The following is a 19,812-nucleotide window of genomic DNA, read 5'->3' on the forward strand; positions in this document are numbered from 1 at the left end:
ATTTGGGTTATTTGTGTCCTCTCCTGTTTTTCTTTTGTCAGTCTGGCCAGTGGTTTGTCGATTTTGTTGATTCTTTCCAAGAACCAACTTTTGGTTTTGTTGATTCTGTCTGTTGTTTTTCTGTTCTCTATTTCATTTATTTCTGCTCTGATCTTTACTATTTCCTTTCTTCCGGTGGTTGTGGGCTTTTTTTGTTGTTCTCTGAAAGAGCTTGGAAATTTTAACCCAAACTGTGCATCTTTGTCTTGTTATCTTACTCAAAACGCCTTTAAAGGGTTATTATATTCTCTTCAAAATAAGATCCTTAGTTTGGCACCTAAGACTATGCAGTCCTCATGTTTGAAATTATTTCCTACCATATCTCTATGCAAATTGTCAAATTGTCATTTGCATTTCACCTGTTTGTGGTCCCCCCAAATACGTTGTCCATGTCCGTATCTATAATTTATTCACATAGTTGTCCCCATCTGGATGCCCTCTGCCAGCTAGGCCTGACTTACTCATTTGTCATAGTCTGGTCAAAACCTATCTCTTCCTTCCCGGTTTAGCCCACCCCATTCATTCCATCTTCTGAACTCCCTTAGCACTGAGTCATCCAGCACTCAATCACGTATGGCACTACATCACCACTTAAATTTTAATGTGCTCATGTCTTATTTCTCCAACTAAGTTTTAAGCTTCTCAGGGACAGGGATCACAATTTAAACTTCTTCACGTTCCTTCCATCGACTTTCAAAGGGTCTTATATGATGACTACTTTGATTGTTAATGTGATAAAGTTGGTCCCTTTGTTTTGGGAAAAAGAGACGGCAGAGAGGAGAATCCAGAAGAAGATAATTTTTATAGGGGTCAATGGCCTAAGTCAGCCACTCTAAGAGGATGTCACTGATCTAATCCACGAGATACGGGGTGAACTTGGTATATTAATGTCATTTTACTGCACATATTTCTCGGACTGATCTCCCAGAGATCAGTCAATAATCTGTCACATTCCTCCATGCACCAACAGAAGTGGCCCAAGCCTTAGTGTGATGTCTACTCCATCTACCTCACAGCAATGTTGTGAAGAAAAAAGACAGGAGACACCAATCCCCTGGTGGGCATTTTTGGTGAGTAAGAGATTCTCAAGACACATGGTGGTCTCATAATGCTGATATCCTGAGTTCCCTCTCAGCCAGCCAGAGATTGTCCTTTTTTTACTTGTAGGTTTTCTCCATCTAGGTAGTCACATTCTTTCCAGGGTAAAGGGTGTGTTATGCATTTCCCCTCGAGAAGAAACTATAAGACTAACGAGCTGAGAGTGTGAGAATGGTTACTGTGCTTAGGTAACTGCAGTGACTCAGGGTTTAAGATTTTGGGGACAGACCTAAACTTGGTAGATGGAAAATTTCCTACCAGTGGTTTCTACCAGTGTAATTAAGCTGTAAGAATCAAATGAGATTAGGCTGGTAAGACACAGAAAGGCCTGGAACATGGTAGCCTAAGGCCTTTGTCAGGAATCCTGCTTTGCTTTTGCTCATGTTCAGGGTTGGTCTGTAGCTCACTGGCCTTAGTACTTGGATGCAGATCTCTTACCACCCACATATTGCCATAATCTTTGCTTCCCATGTAAAATAATTTCTCCTTAATGGAGAACTCACCTTTTCCACTGTTGACTCCAACCAGTGGAGAGAGGATCAGTATAAATGCTTGTATGGAACTCCTATAGGCTAGGCCTGAATGTTACGGAGCCGTAAAGAAAATTTGCAGCCAACTTTTTGTAAGCTTCCTAAAGGCACAGAATTGAGGTAGGGTGGAGGAGGCAAGGCTACAGTAAGGGAGTTAACAGGTGAAACTGGCCCTGTAGTTCCACACAGGTAAGGACAGCTGGCAAGGAGAGTTTCTGCTAAAATAAAGGGAGAGGTACATAGAGGTGTTCCTCAGGATGCTGTGCCACGCTTAAGAACAGTTGTGCTAAAAAACTAAGTCATCGAGTTCCCAATGAGCATGTGTCTCCATAAGGTGTAGTAGGAGCAGAGCTCTGCTCAGGATGGGATTTCTGCCACACTTTGTCCCTTCCTAACGGAGATGCCAGTGTTTCTAAAGATCTCTGGCCCATCAAGTCAGAGGCCTGCCTGTTTTGCACTGGGCTATATTGCCAAAGCTGATATAATGCCTGGCCAATGGAGATGTTCAATAAATATTTTTGGAATAAATATAAATGAGTGAAAACAATGAATGGATGGAGAACAATATTTGTGAACATTTCCTGAGCCACCTGGATTCAGAGCAAGTATGGTAGAATGGTTGCAAATGGCAAAGGCATAGGCTGGTGAAATTTAACATGATCCCTCCTCTATCCTACTCATATCAGACAGGTGGGGGGTTGGGGTGGAGTGGGGGGTTGGCTCCTCAGGCCTGGTGTCCATAATCTTACCAAAAAATAATCATTATTCTTATTATTTTATTATTACTGCAGAATGGCTGATACCTGAATAGTCAAACATAGCCCTTTCCGATTGCCAACAACACATGGGTTTGACCCCAACTCCTTTAATATCCTTCTCTGAAAGCTTCAACTAGCCACCCCATTTCTATAGGTCCCATTCACCTTGACAGTAAGATCAAGAGGAAGTGGCTCACTTGTCAAAAGCCCATAGAGTCCAGCATACCTAACAATAAGCATTATGTACATATGTCTAAATACTGAAAGCCACTTCAGCCAAAACAAAATGTAGAACTCTGACCTTAGTGACTAGAGATCAGTGGACTCAGGTCTTCATTGCTGCTAAATGCTAGAACTGGAAAACTTTGTATGGCCCAAGATTCTCAAAAACTTCATTTGTTGAGCATACTTTTCTGCCTCTTTGACATAGCAAATAATTTGTTATTTTGGAACCTTCTGTCCATGATTTTCCTATGAGCCTTTTAACTTATTATAAAAATAACATGCATTTTTTTTCAGAGATACCACAAAAACTGATGTGAAACCATATGGACATATTCACATTGCCTGATGTTGCCTGAACCAAATCCTGGCACACTTGGGTTTTATTGATGCCTTCTCATCTTTCCTGAACCACCTACATCCCAAAGAATTTCTTTTTCTCCTCTAAAAAGCACTCTTGGCTTCTGCAAATTCAGTGATAAATTTTCATCTTCATCACAAAGAAACATTCTACGTAAAACTTCCTTAACAGAATAAAGCACTTATTTCTGCTTTTAAGATTAACTCCTGAAGTTAAAACAGGATGTGTTTCCCATCCTTGGAAACTGGTACTTTCTGATCAATTGGTTTTTAGCAATTAGCGTCCACAAATAATCACAACCTGGCCAAGAGGTCCAGGTCCAGAACCTTATCTGAGACATACTTAATCTCTTTTTTTGTTTGTTTGATTTTAAGTGTGATTTAAAAACAACAACAACAACAACAAACACCAAACTTTAAAGAGATGATGGTAGGAGAGACTGAATATGGGTTCAGGAACTGCAAAGTCATATGAAACAATGCTTTAATTCAAGGTCACTGGCCTGGGCTGAGAACAGTTAAATCGTAATCAAAGCCACTTGCTGAACCATGAGTAATTTTCGGCAAGTTTCCCAGGCATATGCTGATGTAACCAAAGAATCTCATCCTGCTTGACCGCATGGAAATCAGCAGTTAGGATGACATATTTGAAGGTTGCTGCCTGAAGATGCGCTTTTTACCATTTTCTGGCTGCGCTGGCTTCTTATATTGATTGTCCTTCCTCATTTTCATAAGCACTATTCAGCTGCAAATAGAATTTAATTCTGGCCCCCTCTCTCCTCCCCGGCTCTCATGGTCAGGGAGATGGTCCTCATCCAAGTGACTCTACTTAACAGAGGATGTACATAATTCCCCAACCAGACAAAGTCATTAAATTGCTTCTATAGAAATGAAAATGGAGAACCTTCTGAACTGGAGAAAAAAAAAAATAAACTAGTAAATTTCCTTTGGATAAACCCGAGGAAGCTTGAAAAGAAATTGAAAGAAGACATTTCAATATTTCTGCTTTGAGGTGAATATTTTTTTGAGAGATGAAGACAAAAGCAAAGTATATTTCTTTACAACAGATGAGTAGTTTGAGAAAGACAGTCTTCTAACAGTAGTTCTTATTAACAAGACAGCCAGTCTGAATACATGAGAAACAAGGCAGTGTTCCCTCAGCTACACAGATTACATTATGAGCTTAATCATCAAAAATGTAGTTATAATAATACTGAATTAGGAAGAGAGACATAGCTTTTAGAAAACCTGTAAGCTGTTATCAGCAGAAGGAATTAAGCAGCAAAAAGGAAAGCGAGAAGTTAAGAGTTCCCAAGATGAACCATTTGACAGGTTGAGAAATTAAACTAAGTCCTTATGTCAGAGGGACTTGGGTCTTTGGGAGACTTGAAAGATCAAGCATTCATAGTTCAGTTTTTGCAAACTCTTTGCTAGCAGTTGGTGCCAACCCAGAATCTGACTGCCGAAGGACATTTGGATCTGCCCTGCATCTGGGAGGATTACAGAGGGAACTTTGGTCTTGGAGACAGTATGTTCACATCACACCTGATTTCTGTTGCCACAGGCTACAGCTGTGGCAAAAGGAGGAGCCATTTTAGAGCCACAGGAATCTTGGATTCAACCCTTAATTTGCAAAGTGCATCTGCTTTATAGACCTTTTTGACAGCAGCTTCATAATTAGAAAACATGCCTTATATTTTCTCACCTACCAAACTATTACAAAAAAATCTGGCTTTATTTTTAAAACACTAATTACATGATGGGTGAAAACCTTTAATTTCATGAACATACTCAACTAAGTAATTTGTAAGCAGAATCACAAAACGGCCCTGATAGCTGGGAAATCACGTGGTGCAGTAAACTGGATTTCAAACAAACATTTGTGCCCATGATACCAAGTTCTACACATTAGGTTCATTTGAGGTTCTGCAGTCAGCGTCCCTTAAAGCAACTGGTGCATTAGCTGTTGAAGCTGTGGGAGCTATAGTTTTATTTTGCCAATTGATTATTTGGGGAACTCTTTAAAACTGGTCGGGAATAAAGAGACCCAAACCAAAGGAGAGTCTTAGAATTAGTGTCCTCAATATCTTTTCAAGAGAGAAGATATAGTACAGGTGTATACTAGAAACCAAAATTTCAAGGAGAATATGTTTAGTGATATCTTCCCAATGGATCAAGGAGTTTGATGAGCTGATGATAACAATATTTGAGGCACTGTGCTAAAGTATATTGTGTGAATTATCTCACATAATCAGCGCAGCAGTCCTATGAAGTAGATTCCACTATAATTCCCATTTTACAGATGAGGAAATTGAAACATGTAAAGAAAAAATAACTTCCCAAGGTCAACCAGTCATTAACTGTGAGAACTGAGTATTCAGCCTAGGCAGTTGTTTCCAGCATTTGTAATCTTAAATATGACATTAGACTGCCTTTAGGGATTTCTATATGGATCATAATTGCTAGTTTTATTGCCCTGGGTAAAACACAATACTAAAAAAAAAATTGTATTTCACAATGATTGGTGTACAGCCCTTGTATCTCACGTGGGAATTAAATTTGTGTAGAAAATTAAATATAGATGCACACCAATCTTGATCAATTGACAACACACTAAGGTTATTTCAGGGGAAAATAAAGGACACAAAGAATAAAACTGGTTTTCAAATTGAAACCATGTGAATTAATGTATCTAGGGGAAACACAGATGGGGAAAATAAGGCAAAAGAGCATAAAAGTGTTTAAAAGGATAGAAGAGAAGAGAACCATTTCATTATACCTCTTTCCTAGGGACTGCTGTAACAGTCAAACATAATGAATGTCACAGCCAAATAAAACAAGAACCAGAAAGTAATTACAGATTTGTATTATTATAAATTTATATTAGGATGTACAATTAGATTATTATTTCTTATAAACATAATTTTGCTGCCTTTACTCAACCGTATCTTTTATAGTTTCTATATTCCATTTTTTATCTTGATTATCCATTTATTAATTTTTTAATCATAAAAAGTATATGTTCATAAACTTTATTTTTCAAATTTTCAAATACTTATATCAAAATTTATTTTTTAAATAAATTTGGGTAAACCACTTCATTCACCTCGTGAATCCTTTTGGGAAGCAAAGAACTATTACATCATGTCAACAATTGGTACAACTGATCTGATTGCTTTGAAAGTGCAGATTGTTGATGCTTGGTTTTCTTAAAATGGAACGTATTTGAATAAGAGACAGGATTAGAGAGGTTCTGGTAATAGCATAGTCTACTTTTTCTTCAGAGAGCTTCAGATATGCATTACAAATGGCAGGATTTGGGCGTACTACCGGAAGCTCCATGACAATCCAAAACAAGCTTTCCAACAAGAAGTTTATTAGGTTGACTACTGGAGTCCCTGGCTTCCTACAATTTAATTCTTATAAATTATTTTTGCCTCATTTTTCTATCTCTAAAGAAGAGAAAATAAAGCATCCAAGACTTTCTCTCTACGGTGTTTTATGATCGCCCCTTAAGAAATATTCCTGAGGTCCCTTGGTAGGTGCTTCATGACCAGTCATCCTTGAACGCTATCTTGACAACAGGAAAATTTACCACTGTTTAATATTTCAGATAATCACAGATATTAGGATATGATCCTTCCCAGTTTATTTATAACTGAAAATACAGAGAGTGAGAATAAAAAGGTACAATAAAAAAATAGAAGTCCAGGGACTAAAAAGAGATCATCAGATTTTTAAGCCACTGAATGTAACATTCTTCAGTAGCCCATTGAAATTTCTGCCTGAGTTTCAAATCCCACATTTTGAGACCTTCATGCTGTATTTAAAATGCATTAAGCACCAGCATGATTCTCAGTGGAAAAGTAAAAGAATTTATAAGTAGGTAAACCCTTAGGAACAATGACATTAGTTCTGATAATGGGTTGACATTTCACAGCTTAAGATTCCTATAAAAGCAATGTATCTCCGATTTAGGTGGTTTTTGTTTTTTACTCACAAGGTAGGTTTTTGCTTTCAGCCTACTAAGAAATCACAAAATATATAAAAGATTATAAGGTTAGTAAAAGGCAAAAGATTTATATGATCTGAAGAGAAACCAGAGTATAAAAAGATTATAAGGTTATTTCAATCCAAAGGATAGAGCTTCTTGAGATGTTACTTTGTTTTGTGTATTTGCCCCACTTGGCAGATGGAAAAAATGGAGCAGAAAAACGTTACACAACCTCCTTATGGTTGGAGAAATCCATGGCAAGGGCAGGACATGGTACCCTGGCTCTCACCTGTTGGTCCATAGCATTGTACTTCTAAATATGTGGATTTATTTGTTGTTGTTGTTAGCTGCTGTTGAATTGGCCCTCACTCATAGCAACCCCATGTACCACAGAACGAAACACTGCCCAGTCCTGTGCCATCCCTACGATTGGTTGCAGATTTTTCAGAAGTAGACCGCCAGGCCTTTCTTCCTAGTCTTAGTCTAGAAGCTCTGCTGAAACCTGTTCAGCATCATCGCAACACACAAGCCTCCACTGACATCCAGGTGGTGGCTGTGCTTGAGGTGCACTAGCCAAGAATCAAAGCCGGTCTACTGCATGGAGAGTGAGAATTCTACCAGTGAACCACCAATGCCACTGAATATCGTCTTTATGCCCTCTTCACATCCTCCTTTCCACACATCACTCAACACTGACCATCTATACTTTACCTTCTTAATATCTGTCAGATTTACCTGTTTCTTTAAGTTCCACAGTTGCCACCTTACTCTAACATCAATCCCTCATCACCTCAGGTATAGTTCTAGACTAGAGGCTCTGTCATGGTCTTGCTCATGACAGCTTCTTGCATTTCATCCTATATCCAGTTGCTTTAGCAACCTGCCTCCGGATATTACCTAAACTAAAAACTGAATTTCACTTTTTTTTTTTTTTTGCCTAGCATTCAATACGTTTCCCTTTCTGAATCTGTCTGCCTCTTGTTTCAACACTTCCATTGTATTACTATGAAGCATGAACTTTCTACTGCTCCAGCTCAGTGCTTCAGCACTCTATTCCTTATACCTGGAATGTCTTTATGCTTCCTTCTTCTGCCATTTCACATTCTCCTACTCATCTCCTCTGGCTTCCACGTTATCACAACTCAAGGCTGCATACTTAGGTTGTACCCTATTTATCTGTTCATGTTTATAGGTAATCATAAATGTTTTCAGTGATTGTTTGCTTTTTCTAAAGAGACTGTAAACTCCTGCAGGTGAAGGCTGGGCTCTAAAACTATTGTGATTGCACAGGAAGCACTCAACAAAATGCTGTCAAACTCTTTCCAGATAGTTATCCATTTGGATAACATCTTAATATGGTATGTTTCATGAAGTGCTAAAGTCTCTGAATATTATGAGGACAAGTTATTCCTTTTACATATTTCCTTTGGTTGGCTAGAAGTTTCTTTAAGTCTTAGCCCTCATCCTTCCAGCCTATCTTTCCTTAGAAATGAGAATTTAAATGTTAGAACAGTAGAATTAAACTGCCCACACCCTGAGTTCTTTTAAATTTCCAACCTATGCGTTTTAAGCAGATTCTGAAATTAAAAAAATGTAAAAAGCGCCTCCCCGTAGCTCTCTCTCATCTCTATTGATCCATTTTTTATGTACATCTATCTAAGAAGAAGGTTCTTAAACTTTTTTCTGCTGTGGATTCTTTTGGCAGTATGGTGAAGTCCACATACATCTTAACTTAGAATAATGTCTTTAAATGCATACAATGTTAGAATCTCAAAGGAAATCAATTATATTGAAATTCTCTTGTCAAAATATAAAAAGGATGATATATAATATACATGCTTATCTATTATTGTGTTAAATAACAACATCTAGTATTAGATCTAATAACTATAATGATTTCAAGTAGTGATATTCCAAGATAGCTAGGAGAACAGTAATATAATATGAAAATATGTATGATTTCTAGTGGTGACCGACACAGGCACATTACTGTGGATTTTAGTCTACATTCCTAATTGAATTAAATGCTAAATTTCAGTTACAAATTAGTGAAATTAAAGTTGTGATTTTTCTCCTATCCAAATTTATCAACTTCCTGAATTCTATCCACAGACTCCATGTTGGTCCACAGTCGCAAGGTTAAGAACCCTTGGACTATGAAGAAGGTCTACTTTCCATATTTTTCTAACTATTCTTGACTATGGCACAGCTGTCTAGAATAAGTATAATTTCTTCAACGTTAATCCATTACTCTTCTTAAACTACTATAGTTATGTTTTTAAAATGCTATTTGACATCTGCCCCTTTCTTTACTGACAACATACGTATAGTCTCTTAAAATCTTAAAGTTTCTCTTAAAACCAGGTATTGTTCTCCTTTCCTATAAAGTCTAACAGACTGGGAAGTTAAAGAAAAAAAAAGAAGTTTTTTTTTCTCATAATTGTGGAATTGCAAATTTGCACTATACCTACACATCCACTAGATGAAGTATTAATAATTTATGTGTCATTAGCTCATCTTTTTCCTTCACAGGTCAACTCTTAGGGGATTATTTTATAAGTTGTTTACTGAAAGATACTCTATATCTTTATTAAAGACCACTAAGCAGGAATGTCTACCAATACCAAGAGCCAATTTTATAGTCACCCCAATTTATTTTCCTAGCTTGAGGCATGACAGATAATTTCTCAGCCTTCTTACTCTCAGGGTGCAATTCTCTGTTGTTCAATATGAGATACACTGTAGATCTGATCAGAACCCTGAACAGGACAGGTTTATTTGACTGAATGCTTTATCTTCCACTAGCCACATAAGGCATGGCTCTTAACTCATTCTTTCTCTTCCCTTAAACAAAACTGAGAAAGGCCTCTTATAATCATGTAATAACCTAGAACTCTCCAACACCCAACAGTAGCCTAGACATAGAGAATGCTTGCTCAGTTTCATCCTATCAACTCAGATAAAGTGAGGTGTCAGAAGACAGGAACTAGAGCTTTCTATATGGTGCTCTACACCCAACTAGGGCTCCGTGCGGATTTTTTTTTTTGTCCATTTTGTTGACACTGCTGTTGACAATGCGCCGTGAGTCAGAGCTGACTCGACAGCAATTTAAAGCAACAACACGGACAACGCTAACAATGGCAGGACACAAAGACAGTCCCGATTACCAAAAAAAAAAAAGGTAGAAAAAAAAAATAGATCTTCTTTGAATAGCTAGCACCAAAGGAAGCACTGAGATGAAGAAAAGCATATATTTTTCAACTAAAATCAACTAGTCCATTTAAATGCTTTCATTACTGCAAATGTTTTATGCTCTTTACGTGTTTTTTTTTTTTAACAAAACGATTTTTGAAGTTCTGATTTAAGACAGAGATTCCCCCTTCTGCTAGTTATAGAATCTGTGTCTATGTTTTTAATTTTTTTTTTTTTTTGTAAATAAAGCCTGCTCTGTCTTTCTGTCAGGTGAAAAATTATCTTAATATCTTAAAGAATTTTTCATTTCTTTCTGAGTAGAATCTTGGAAATCTGAAATGTGCTGTATAGAAACAGACAAATAAAACAAGAAATACAATGATTTCAGAGAACCAAGGTTAGTATAAAACAACACTGTAAATGACACATATTGTTGCTCTGTCCTTTCTAGCATTAACGTAAAACCAAACAAACTAGAAGCAGAGACATGGAATGTCATGGATATAGGAGGCTAAACAAGCTGTAACAATATTTACGTTGCAAGGACTTTAGGAAAGCCCAGTGCAAATGCTACAGCCACATAAAAATAGTATCGTTCCCCACAAATCAGTGTCCCAGGCAAATCTCTTTAGTAAGATTTAGAGAACATCTTAGGGCACTTCATTATTTAAGTTCAGGGTAGATATTATGAAAACCTCTTGTAAAACAAAACAATGCCATTTTACCTTCAATTTATTAAAAAAAAAACATTAAAAAGTAAAATTCAGTGCCAACAAGCATGTGAGGAAATGGACAATCTAATACACTACTTCAAGAAAGCCAATTAGTATCATCTATCTCTCTTGAGGTTAATTTGGCCAGATGTCTGACAATCCCTTAAAATATGTCGTCCTTTTGATTCAGTTTATGGAAATGTATCCTAAGGATATAAAAATGGGTACATATGTAAAAATTTTGCTGCAAGAATATTTAACAAAAGTAATATTGTTTGCAATAGTGCAAAGTTGGAGACACCTTAAATACATAATAACAACAGCCTGGTTAAATAAATTATGGCACATCTATAGAAAAAAGTGCCATGTAGCCAATAATAAGACTTTGTAAGTATACTTATTAACATTTTTAAAAGTCCAAAACATTTTGAATTAAAAAAAAAGGTTCAAAGCAGTAACAAACGAGGCAAACATACGTACATATAAATCTACAGAGAAGTATCTGAGAGAATACACATCAAAATGTTTACAGTACTTTTTTCTGAATGGATGTTTTATTTTCCCTTCTTTTTGTTTGTTGATAATGTACAATTTTTTTTTTTTTTGTTATGAGGATGATTTACTTTTACAATAAGAAAACTTACTGTTAATTAAAAGACGTCATGGTATAAATTAATTACTGCATGTGTAAACTCTCATACAAATTTTTACTTCACTAAAACAAGCTCAAGTCCCCTTTCCACCTCTGAAATATCAGCTTCATTCAACACCTTTGGCGAGGACTCAGAAATGAAAGGAGTAATACATTTTTCTTTATTCTGACATGTATTTCCATTAATTATGTGCTTTCTCTTGTGTTCATCAACAGTAAACTTCAGGGTAAGTTTTTTCTACCAATTTTAAATAGTTCTGCATGGCCAATTTTCAGGTCTGTCAAGAAAAGCCAAGACTAATATCCCAGTGTCATGTTTATAGCCATCTGTGTAGAAACAAAATCAGGTTTGGACAGCTTTTATCTTGCTAAGGTTCACATATTTTGATGTGCGGGATGAATACTTGGGTTTAGAAGCATAAATGGACTAACATGTTTGGTGGGGGCAGGGAATGGACAGCTTCTTTCAAACCAGCTCTTCCAAGTATTGACGGAAACTAATTAAAACAATGCGAGCTTGGGTGGGTGGTGGGGAGGAGGAGAGAGAAATCCAAAATGAAACAAAGCACCATAGTTTTAGGCTTGAGTCTGAGCTTCTCTCAGATATGAATAAAAGCCAGATATTTTAAGTAAGAACACTTAAGAGTGAGCTGAACAATTTTGTCTATAGTCATAAAGATAATTTCCTCAGGTTGTAAAGACATGAGGCAGGAGGCAGGCTCACCTGGTTCTGCACTGCCCTGGGGGAGGGAGGGTAAGTGGCAGGCTGGACGTCTGCAGGCCCCAGTGGATGGGATGCAAAAGGCTCTCACCAGCATTTAAAGCCCACAGGTTGCCTGTAGGCCTTTAGAATATGCCTGCCATCTGGCCTCACCCAGTGCCCCTATAATTATTTCTCTTTCCCTTTTCTGCCCTGGAGTGATCTTAGAAGGAAATTATTAAGCCTAAAATTAGGTTCATAGCAACAATGACTTTTTATCTAACATGTCTGAGATACCAGCTTTCACATCACATCTTTGGCAGCTTCGTCCTTTTACCCAGTTAATAAAGCAGGCCCTTGTTTGTTCTGAACCCTCCGAGGGAGGTGGCTTCTCTGACCCAGACATGCCTTGTGCCTAAGCCCCCTAAGCATTCACCTGGTTTGCCCAACAGCCAGTCCAGATCCTGGAATATTTTAAATATATTAAAAAATCACTACCAACCATGACAAGTGGGTTTATAAAGTTGCGACCTTAGCTTCAAGACTACCAAGAAGAAAAGGTTCAATATTTTATGACAAGGGGATATTAGTAAAATGGTTGATCTACATAACTCCAAGTTAATTTCTGAAAGCCTGAAATAAAACGAAAAAAAACTTTGTAGGAGATCCATATGGTAAATCTACAGGACATCAAGCACCCAGATGTTTTGAAACATCTGTATTACTGCTTGAACTTTTCCGTTTTCCTCTTGATGTTTGGCTTCGTGTAGACATAACAAGCTAACTTTGGCAGCTTTCATAATAAATTCGAGGAAAACATTTCACTACATTGTTTATTTTTGATACTCTAGGCTGAGAATAACTTCCTCATCTTTTTATCTACCCTAGAAGTACTGAGTATATGCCTGTCTTAGTTATCTAGTGCTGCTATAACAGAAATACCACAAGTGGATGGCTCCAAAAACCAGAAATTTATTCTCCCACAGTCTACAAGACTAGAAATCCGAATTGAGGGCATCAACTCCTGGGGATGGCGCTCTCTCGGTCGACTCTGGGGAAGGTCCTTGCCTCCTTTCAACATCTGTGGGCCCAGAGTTCCTTGGACTTCTACATGTGTCTTGGCATCAATCTCTCCCCAGGTCTAGGAGGTTCTCAGTGCAGGGACTGTGGGTCCAAAGGATGCACTCTGCTCTCAGGTCTTCTTTCTTGGTGGTAGTTGGGTCCTTCTCCTCTCTGCTTGCTTCTCTCTCCATTTATCTCTTGTAAGATAAAAGGTGTGACTCAAGCAAGGGTGTGACTTGAGTAAGGGTGTGATTTGAGTTACATCCTCTTGTAAGGCTGTGACTCAAGATACACCCCACACTGATCCTGCTCATTAACTTATAGAGGCTAGGATTTATGACACACCACAAAATGGAGGATAATTATATCAGATCACAGAATGGATGACAACCACACAATGCTGGGAATCATTGCCTAGCCAAGCTGGCACATATTTTGGGGGGACACAATTCAATCCATGACAGTGCCTAATACATATTGGTTGAATGAGGGAAAAAGACGACTCATAATTAAATGCACAACTCAATAGGGAAAAGATTTCTGAGTAGGACAATTCTGTTATTAGTAATAGCATATCTATGAACTGAGGAGTACGTTTATTCTGAACCCTTCATTCTATGCATCCATATTTCATCAATCTTTATCGTCTCTCATTATAATATATAGAAAGCCTGAATAATTATTCTTGTTTTACAGGTGAAAATACAGAGGAACTGAGATATAAAATCTGTCAGGTCACATACTGAGATCCTGTAGATCACTCAACTGCCCTTCCCAAATCATCCAATAAAATATGACTCATCTCTGACTGTAAAGGTTTATTACGTGAACTCAGGAGGGATTTATTTCTGCATTATTTATTTATTTTGGTACAGGGTCTGAATTACTGAGATGTGAGAATAAGAGGACCTTCATTTGAAGCACACTCTCAATTTATTTATTTGGTATTGGTTGCTCTGGATAAAATGGGGATGGTAGTAGAATCTCCCTCATAAGGCTGTTGTGACATAGAATCTACTTCACAGAGCTGTTGAGGGGATTAACTGAGCAATCGTGTATATAGAGTTTAGTAAAGTGCTTGGCACACAGCATCTGCTTGAACAGATATAACTTACTGTTGGTTATTATTGTGAATGCTAGTAGCATTGAGCTTGACACAGAGACTATTCTCAATAAATATAAGTCTATTTCCACGTTCTGTTTTGTAGATGCTGATGGTGTTTGATTCCTTCTTTCACAGTATTGTTCTATGAGAAAAGATAACCCTGTTTTTTTATTTGTTTTGTTTTTAATCTGGCTTTATTAGATGATGAGTAAGTTGATCAAGTAAAACCAGTCTATTTACTTAGTGCCTATGGTAAGCCAGGTCTTAGATGGCTCTTTTTAAGTGTAGGCTTGACTACTGGCTCCATTGGCCATACCCCTGTGTGAACAGAGGATGGGTATCAGTAGTCCTTCTGACTTGTGAAATAAGGAGGCAGCGGAAGAATAAGTTTAAAACTCTCAACATAGCAAATGGAGCTGTGGGCAGTAACTTCCTTTAGAAAGAACTAGAAAGAACATGCTGACCCAACAGGCTGTCCAAGGCCCTGAAATAGATTTCAGACTCCAGGTAATTTGTTTAAAATTAGCACGAAGCACCAGAGAGCAAAGATGGGTTGTGCATAGCCACGAAAAGAGTGCTTTTATTTGCCTTTGGAATTGGGGTAAGACTTTATTAGCCAATTCTCCTTATGCAGGTCGGCACATCAGCAGATAAAAAGAGGTTTGGAATTTTAAGCTATCCTATGGAGTATGGCTCAGGAATCTCCACAGGCATTCTTATCCAACAATGTTTTAATTTCCTATATCTCCAATAGGAGTAAAGCTATTTGGCAGCCAGGTTGCTGGTAGAAAGGCAGTACTCCCTGTGGCATTATAGGGGAGAGAGAATATCATTGTCACTCTCAGTCTAGCCCTTCCCCTCCCCAGCAAGAGAATAAAAACTTCAGCCTTGGTTGAGGACTTCTGACAAGAAAGGAAGTGGCATGTGAGAGTTGGAGCCAAAAGCTACCTCTTGGTTTACCAAGTCTTCGTTTACCACTTACTTGCTCTGTGATCTTTGCAGTTCCCTACTTGTAATTTTAGTTTCTCTAATTGTCAAAAGGTCATAAAACACTCATGCTTAACTTCACAAGATTACTGTCACCATCCTATGAGAGGTACAGGTACATGCTCTGAAACCTCTCTATCTCTCTATAGACAGAAGAATCTACACCGCTCGGTATCTGGCCACTAAGAATAAGACAAATATGAAAAATACACACTAAGCCTCATGAACCTAAGGAAGCAGAGCAAGAGAGTTGGGAAGAATGGTTTTATGTTTGCTGTACCGGTGATTTGATGACCCCTGGCAGCACAGTGGTTAAAGCGATCGACTGCTAACCAAAAGGTCGGTGGCTTGAAACCACCAGTGGCTCTTTGGGAGAAAGATGTGGCAGTCTGCTTCTGCAGAGTTTTACAGCCTTGGAAACCCTATGGGGCCGCTATGAGTCGGAACTGACTTGATAGCAGTGGGATACTGGTGATCTGAAGAGAGGTGAGTAATTCCAGTATAACTGTTTGTAAAAGTAGCATGTATCAAAGGTGGCTGGGGAAAATCCGAGACCCTGTTTGTCATCAGAGAATTGCTTCACCTTGGTCATGTTGTAAATTTAATTGAAGAACACCATTTCCACCATGTTACTTGGCACCAGGTTAGATGTGAATGTACTGACCCAAAATTTCAGCACCTTTCCTCACATTGCTACAGGTAAATCTTTACCTGGTGGCTTTAGTCTTGCAAATTAAAGAGCTCCGGTCCACTGACATTTTCTTTTAGGAAAGATTCATTTGAAACTTATTTTCCCCCGACTCATTTGGCTATCCGTTCTCACATCTTTTATAAGGGAACGACTCAGAAGGGGGCCAGCCAAGGCTTAATTTCTCTGCTGAAATTCCTCTGAGTGCCTCTTTTCTGTTTTTTTATTTGTATAAATGTGTTACAATAACATACGTGACTTCAAGTGAAAGACACCCGGGGATTGGGTAAAAATGTCACACAAATGCAGAAGACGGCTAAATGCTGTGCTTCACTCTAAATTTGTATCAGGAGAGGGCATTTTAAAGTCACCTTTTCTGATCATCATGTTGAAAAAAAAAAAAGATGAATAAAGGTGAACATTTGAAACCTGGACTCAACTCCTACAGGCAGGCATATTTCAATGTTTTGTTTTATTTATTGAAATCTCCCTCTTCTTTACTTAATGTACAGAGCCAAGTTATTCTGCACTGCCACCAAGCAGGAGATTTTTAAATGATTCAGGGAAGTATAGCTTTCATTTAGGTTTGTGCCCTCCAGTCTGTTTATACTGGTCGATACACTTGTCTGAAAAATATAATGGATTAGCACATCATTCAACAAGCTAGTCAGAAGGCAAGCTCAAGGCGACAGACACCAAAAAGTAAATTACAGTCAGTAGTAGGGGTAGGCCATGCCTAGAGCTAGGAAGCATCATATCAGCACAAAACTTGTATTCTCTGAGAATGGCGGTGGAACTGAAAGGGATGAAAAATTTACACTCAAATATAATAAAACAATCAGCTCTACAAATTCATATGGTATATAAACTGTTTGGTTTATGGTATCGGATGCAAAGGGAATCTGGTGCTCAAAACCGTCCCACACGTTATAACCTCAGCTGGAAATAGACACTGATGGCATTTGTTTCATTTAATAGGCCCACTTCTGCAAGCGGGCATATATCATGTCTTACTTCGCACATTCCATTTAAACATTCGTAAAACGCCAGTTTGCCAGAGGTTTGTACTTGGCAACCCAAAGTTTGAGGTGGGCCAGATATGGGGGAGATGGGGGTAGAGAGGCCTAATGAAAATGAGAACATTTTTTCCCCCTAAGCCTCCTCTTTCTCTTTCTCCATCCCCTCTCCTTCCTCCCTTCCTTCCATTCCCTCTTCCTCAAGAAACAGAAAGCCGGATTGAGATACATTCTCAACATCTACAATTTATATTTTCTATATAGTCTACTTTGACATGAACCAAATTACCATTATGGTAGATATAAGTCTAGATGCAATTATTAAACATTCTTCTCACAATCATAATAAAAATCAGAAATGGATTTTAAAAACCTGAAGGCATTTTTCATATTTACCATTAAAAAACTCAAAACACAAAACAAATCATTTCCCTTACCAGGAGCTTAATGAAGGACTATAATGTTCTCGGACATCTTACCTCCCCAGAATACTCTTCTTGCCAGTTATGCATGAATTGTGTGGAAAGACAGATGAGACAGAAAAGGAATACGGGGGCTTCAATACTCAGATACAGCATTAAGGATAACTGGCAAGCCTATAAAATTCAAAGATAGACCTGTAAAATTACCCATGATATAGGCTGCTTATTTGTGACTTAAGTTTAACAGTAAAGGAAGCAACCACCACTCATCTGTCAATTTGTTGTACTGATGTGGTTTGCATGTTGCTATGATGCTAGAAACTATGCCACCAGTATATCAAATACCAGCAGGGTCACCCATAGTAGACAGATTACAGTGAAGCTTCCAGACTAAAACAGACTAGGAAGAAAGGTCTGGTGATCTACTTCTGAAAATTAGCCAATGAAAACTCTGTGGATCACTTGAGCATCCTGAAGATGGTGCAGGACCAGGCAATGTTTCTTTCTGTTGTACCTGGAGTCATGTCATGGATTCAAATGTGTTTCCCAAAAATATGTGTTGTAAATTCTAACCTCTACACCTGTGGTTACAATCCCATTTGAGAATGGGTTATCTTTGTTATGCTAATGAGACAGGATTACTGTAGGGTGTGTCTTGAGTCAATCTCTCTCTCTCTCTCTTTTTTTTCTTTTTAATTTAACTGTATTTGTTACAACCTTTTGGCGCAGCAGGTGATCTGGGCACTACACTTCCACTCACAAGCTCAGTAGGGTTACTTTGCAACAGCCTAGGTAGGCGTAGAATGTTGCTACTCTAATCAATACATTTTTCTTTGGAAACAAGCTCTATGGATACTTAGGTCCCATCGAGTTGGTTTAGTGTGGCATACTAACTTCTAGAGGCCTAATACATGCAGAATTGGTAACTATAGGAGACGAAGGCTTAAAAAGAAGATCCGAGAAGGTGAAATTCAAAGCTATTTTAACAAAGATTTTTCTTTTAAACATCAAATCTCAACACTTCAGTGACAAAAATTTGGCTTACTAGGAATCCGTTTAACAGCTAAACACGTTACACCACTGAGTTAACATTAGGTTACGTACACCTTACAACAAATGTCACCTCAAGCCGTTAAATAAGCCAATGTGAAACTAGAAAAACATTACTAGTTCTGCTTTAGTGCCTAAAGTATCACAGCATCACACTTAGAAGTAGAAAGAAATCTTATCTTTCCCTTATCGTCATGCCATACAGATTTTTAAAATGTTAACAAAAATAAAGAAAAAAATCCTTGAAAATATATTATCAAAGGGAATGAAGATGAAGTATTGAACACGTGTACAGGCGATTCCTCAGGCAGAGCTTAGTCAACCACTTCCATGCGCGGTGTGTCATTATCTCCTTCGAGGGGCGGCATTTCTTCAGTGACAGCAGCGCTGGTATCATCAGCAGTAGGGTCATCTTCATCAATACCCAGACCACGTTTAATCATCCTGTAGATCCTGCTAGCATGTGTCTGGGGATCTTCTAGACTGAAGCCAGAAGATAGGAGTGCGGTTTCATAGAGTAAGATGACCAGATCCTTCACAGACTTATCATTCTTGTCAGCCTCAGCCTTTTGCTGTAAGGTCTCTATGATGGAATGGTCGGGATTTATCTCCAGATGTTTCTTTGCTGCCACGTAGCCCATTGTCGAGTTGTCTCTCAGGGCTTGAGCCTTCACGATTCTTTCCATGTTTGCTGTCCAGCCATATGTGCTTGTGACAACGCAGTATGGAGACGTGACGAATCGGTCTGACACCACCACCTTTTCAACTTTTTTCTCCAAGATGTCTTTCATGATTTTGCAGAGATTCTCAAACTTTGTTTTTTTTCTCTTCCTGTTTCTTTGTATCTTCTTCATCTTCTGGAAGTTCCAAGCCCTCTTTGGTGACTGACACTAAAGTCTTCCCCTCAAACTCCTTCAGCTGTTGGACACAGTATTCATCAATGGGCTCGATCATATAGATCACTTACTTCTAAGACATGCTTCTGGAGACGTTCCACAAAGGCTGAGTTAGCAACCTGGTCCTTGGTTTCACCAGTGATGTAGTAGATGTGTTTCTGGTTTTCCTTCATTCTGGTGCAATAGTCCTTGAGAGAAACAATCACGGCACCCGAAGCAGATGTGTAATACCTTAACAGCTCTGAAAGCTTCTTCCAATTTTGAGAGTCTTCATGTATTCCAAGCTTAATGTTTTTAGAGAACTGCTCATAAAACTTTTTGTAGTTCT

General features: G+C 38.2%; 1 protein-coding gene and 1 pseudogene across 2 annotated transcripts in view; both read right to left on the bottom strand.

Moving 5' to 3' along the window:
* NPAS3 (neuronal PAS domain protein 3) overlaps positions 1-19,812 on the bottom strand; it is a 1,017,265-nt gene that overhangs the window by 239,401 nt on the left and 758,052 nt on the right. The gene's annotated exons all lie outside the window — the stretch shown is intronic.
* Positions 17,999-19,812, bottom strand: part of LOC111820584 (heat shock protein HSP 90-alpha A2-like) — a 3,152-nt pseudogene continuing 1,338 nt past the window's right edge.

This window comes from Trichechus manatus, unplaced genomic scaffold (assembly GCF_000243295.1).
Source record: "Trichechus manatus latirostris isolate Lorelei unplaced genomic scaffold, TriManLat1.0 scaffold00043, whole genome shotgun sequence".
Classification (NCBI taxonomy): Eukaryota; Metazoa; Chordata; class Mammalia; order Sirenia; family Trichechidae; genus Trichechus; species Trichechus manatus.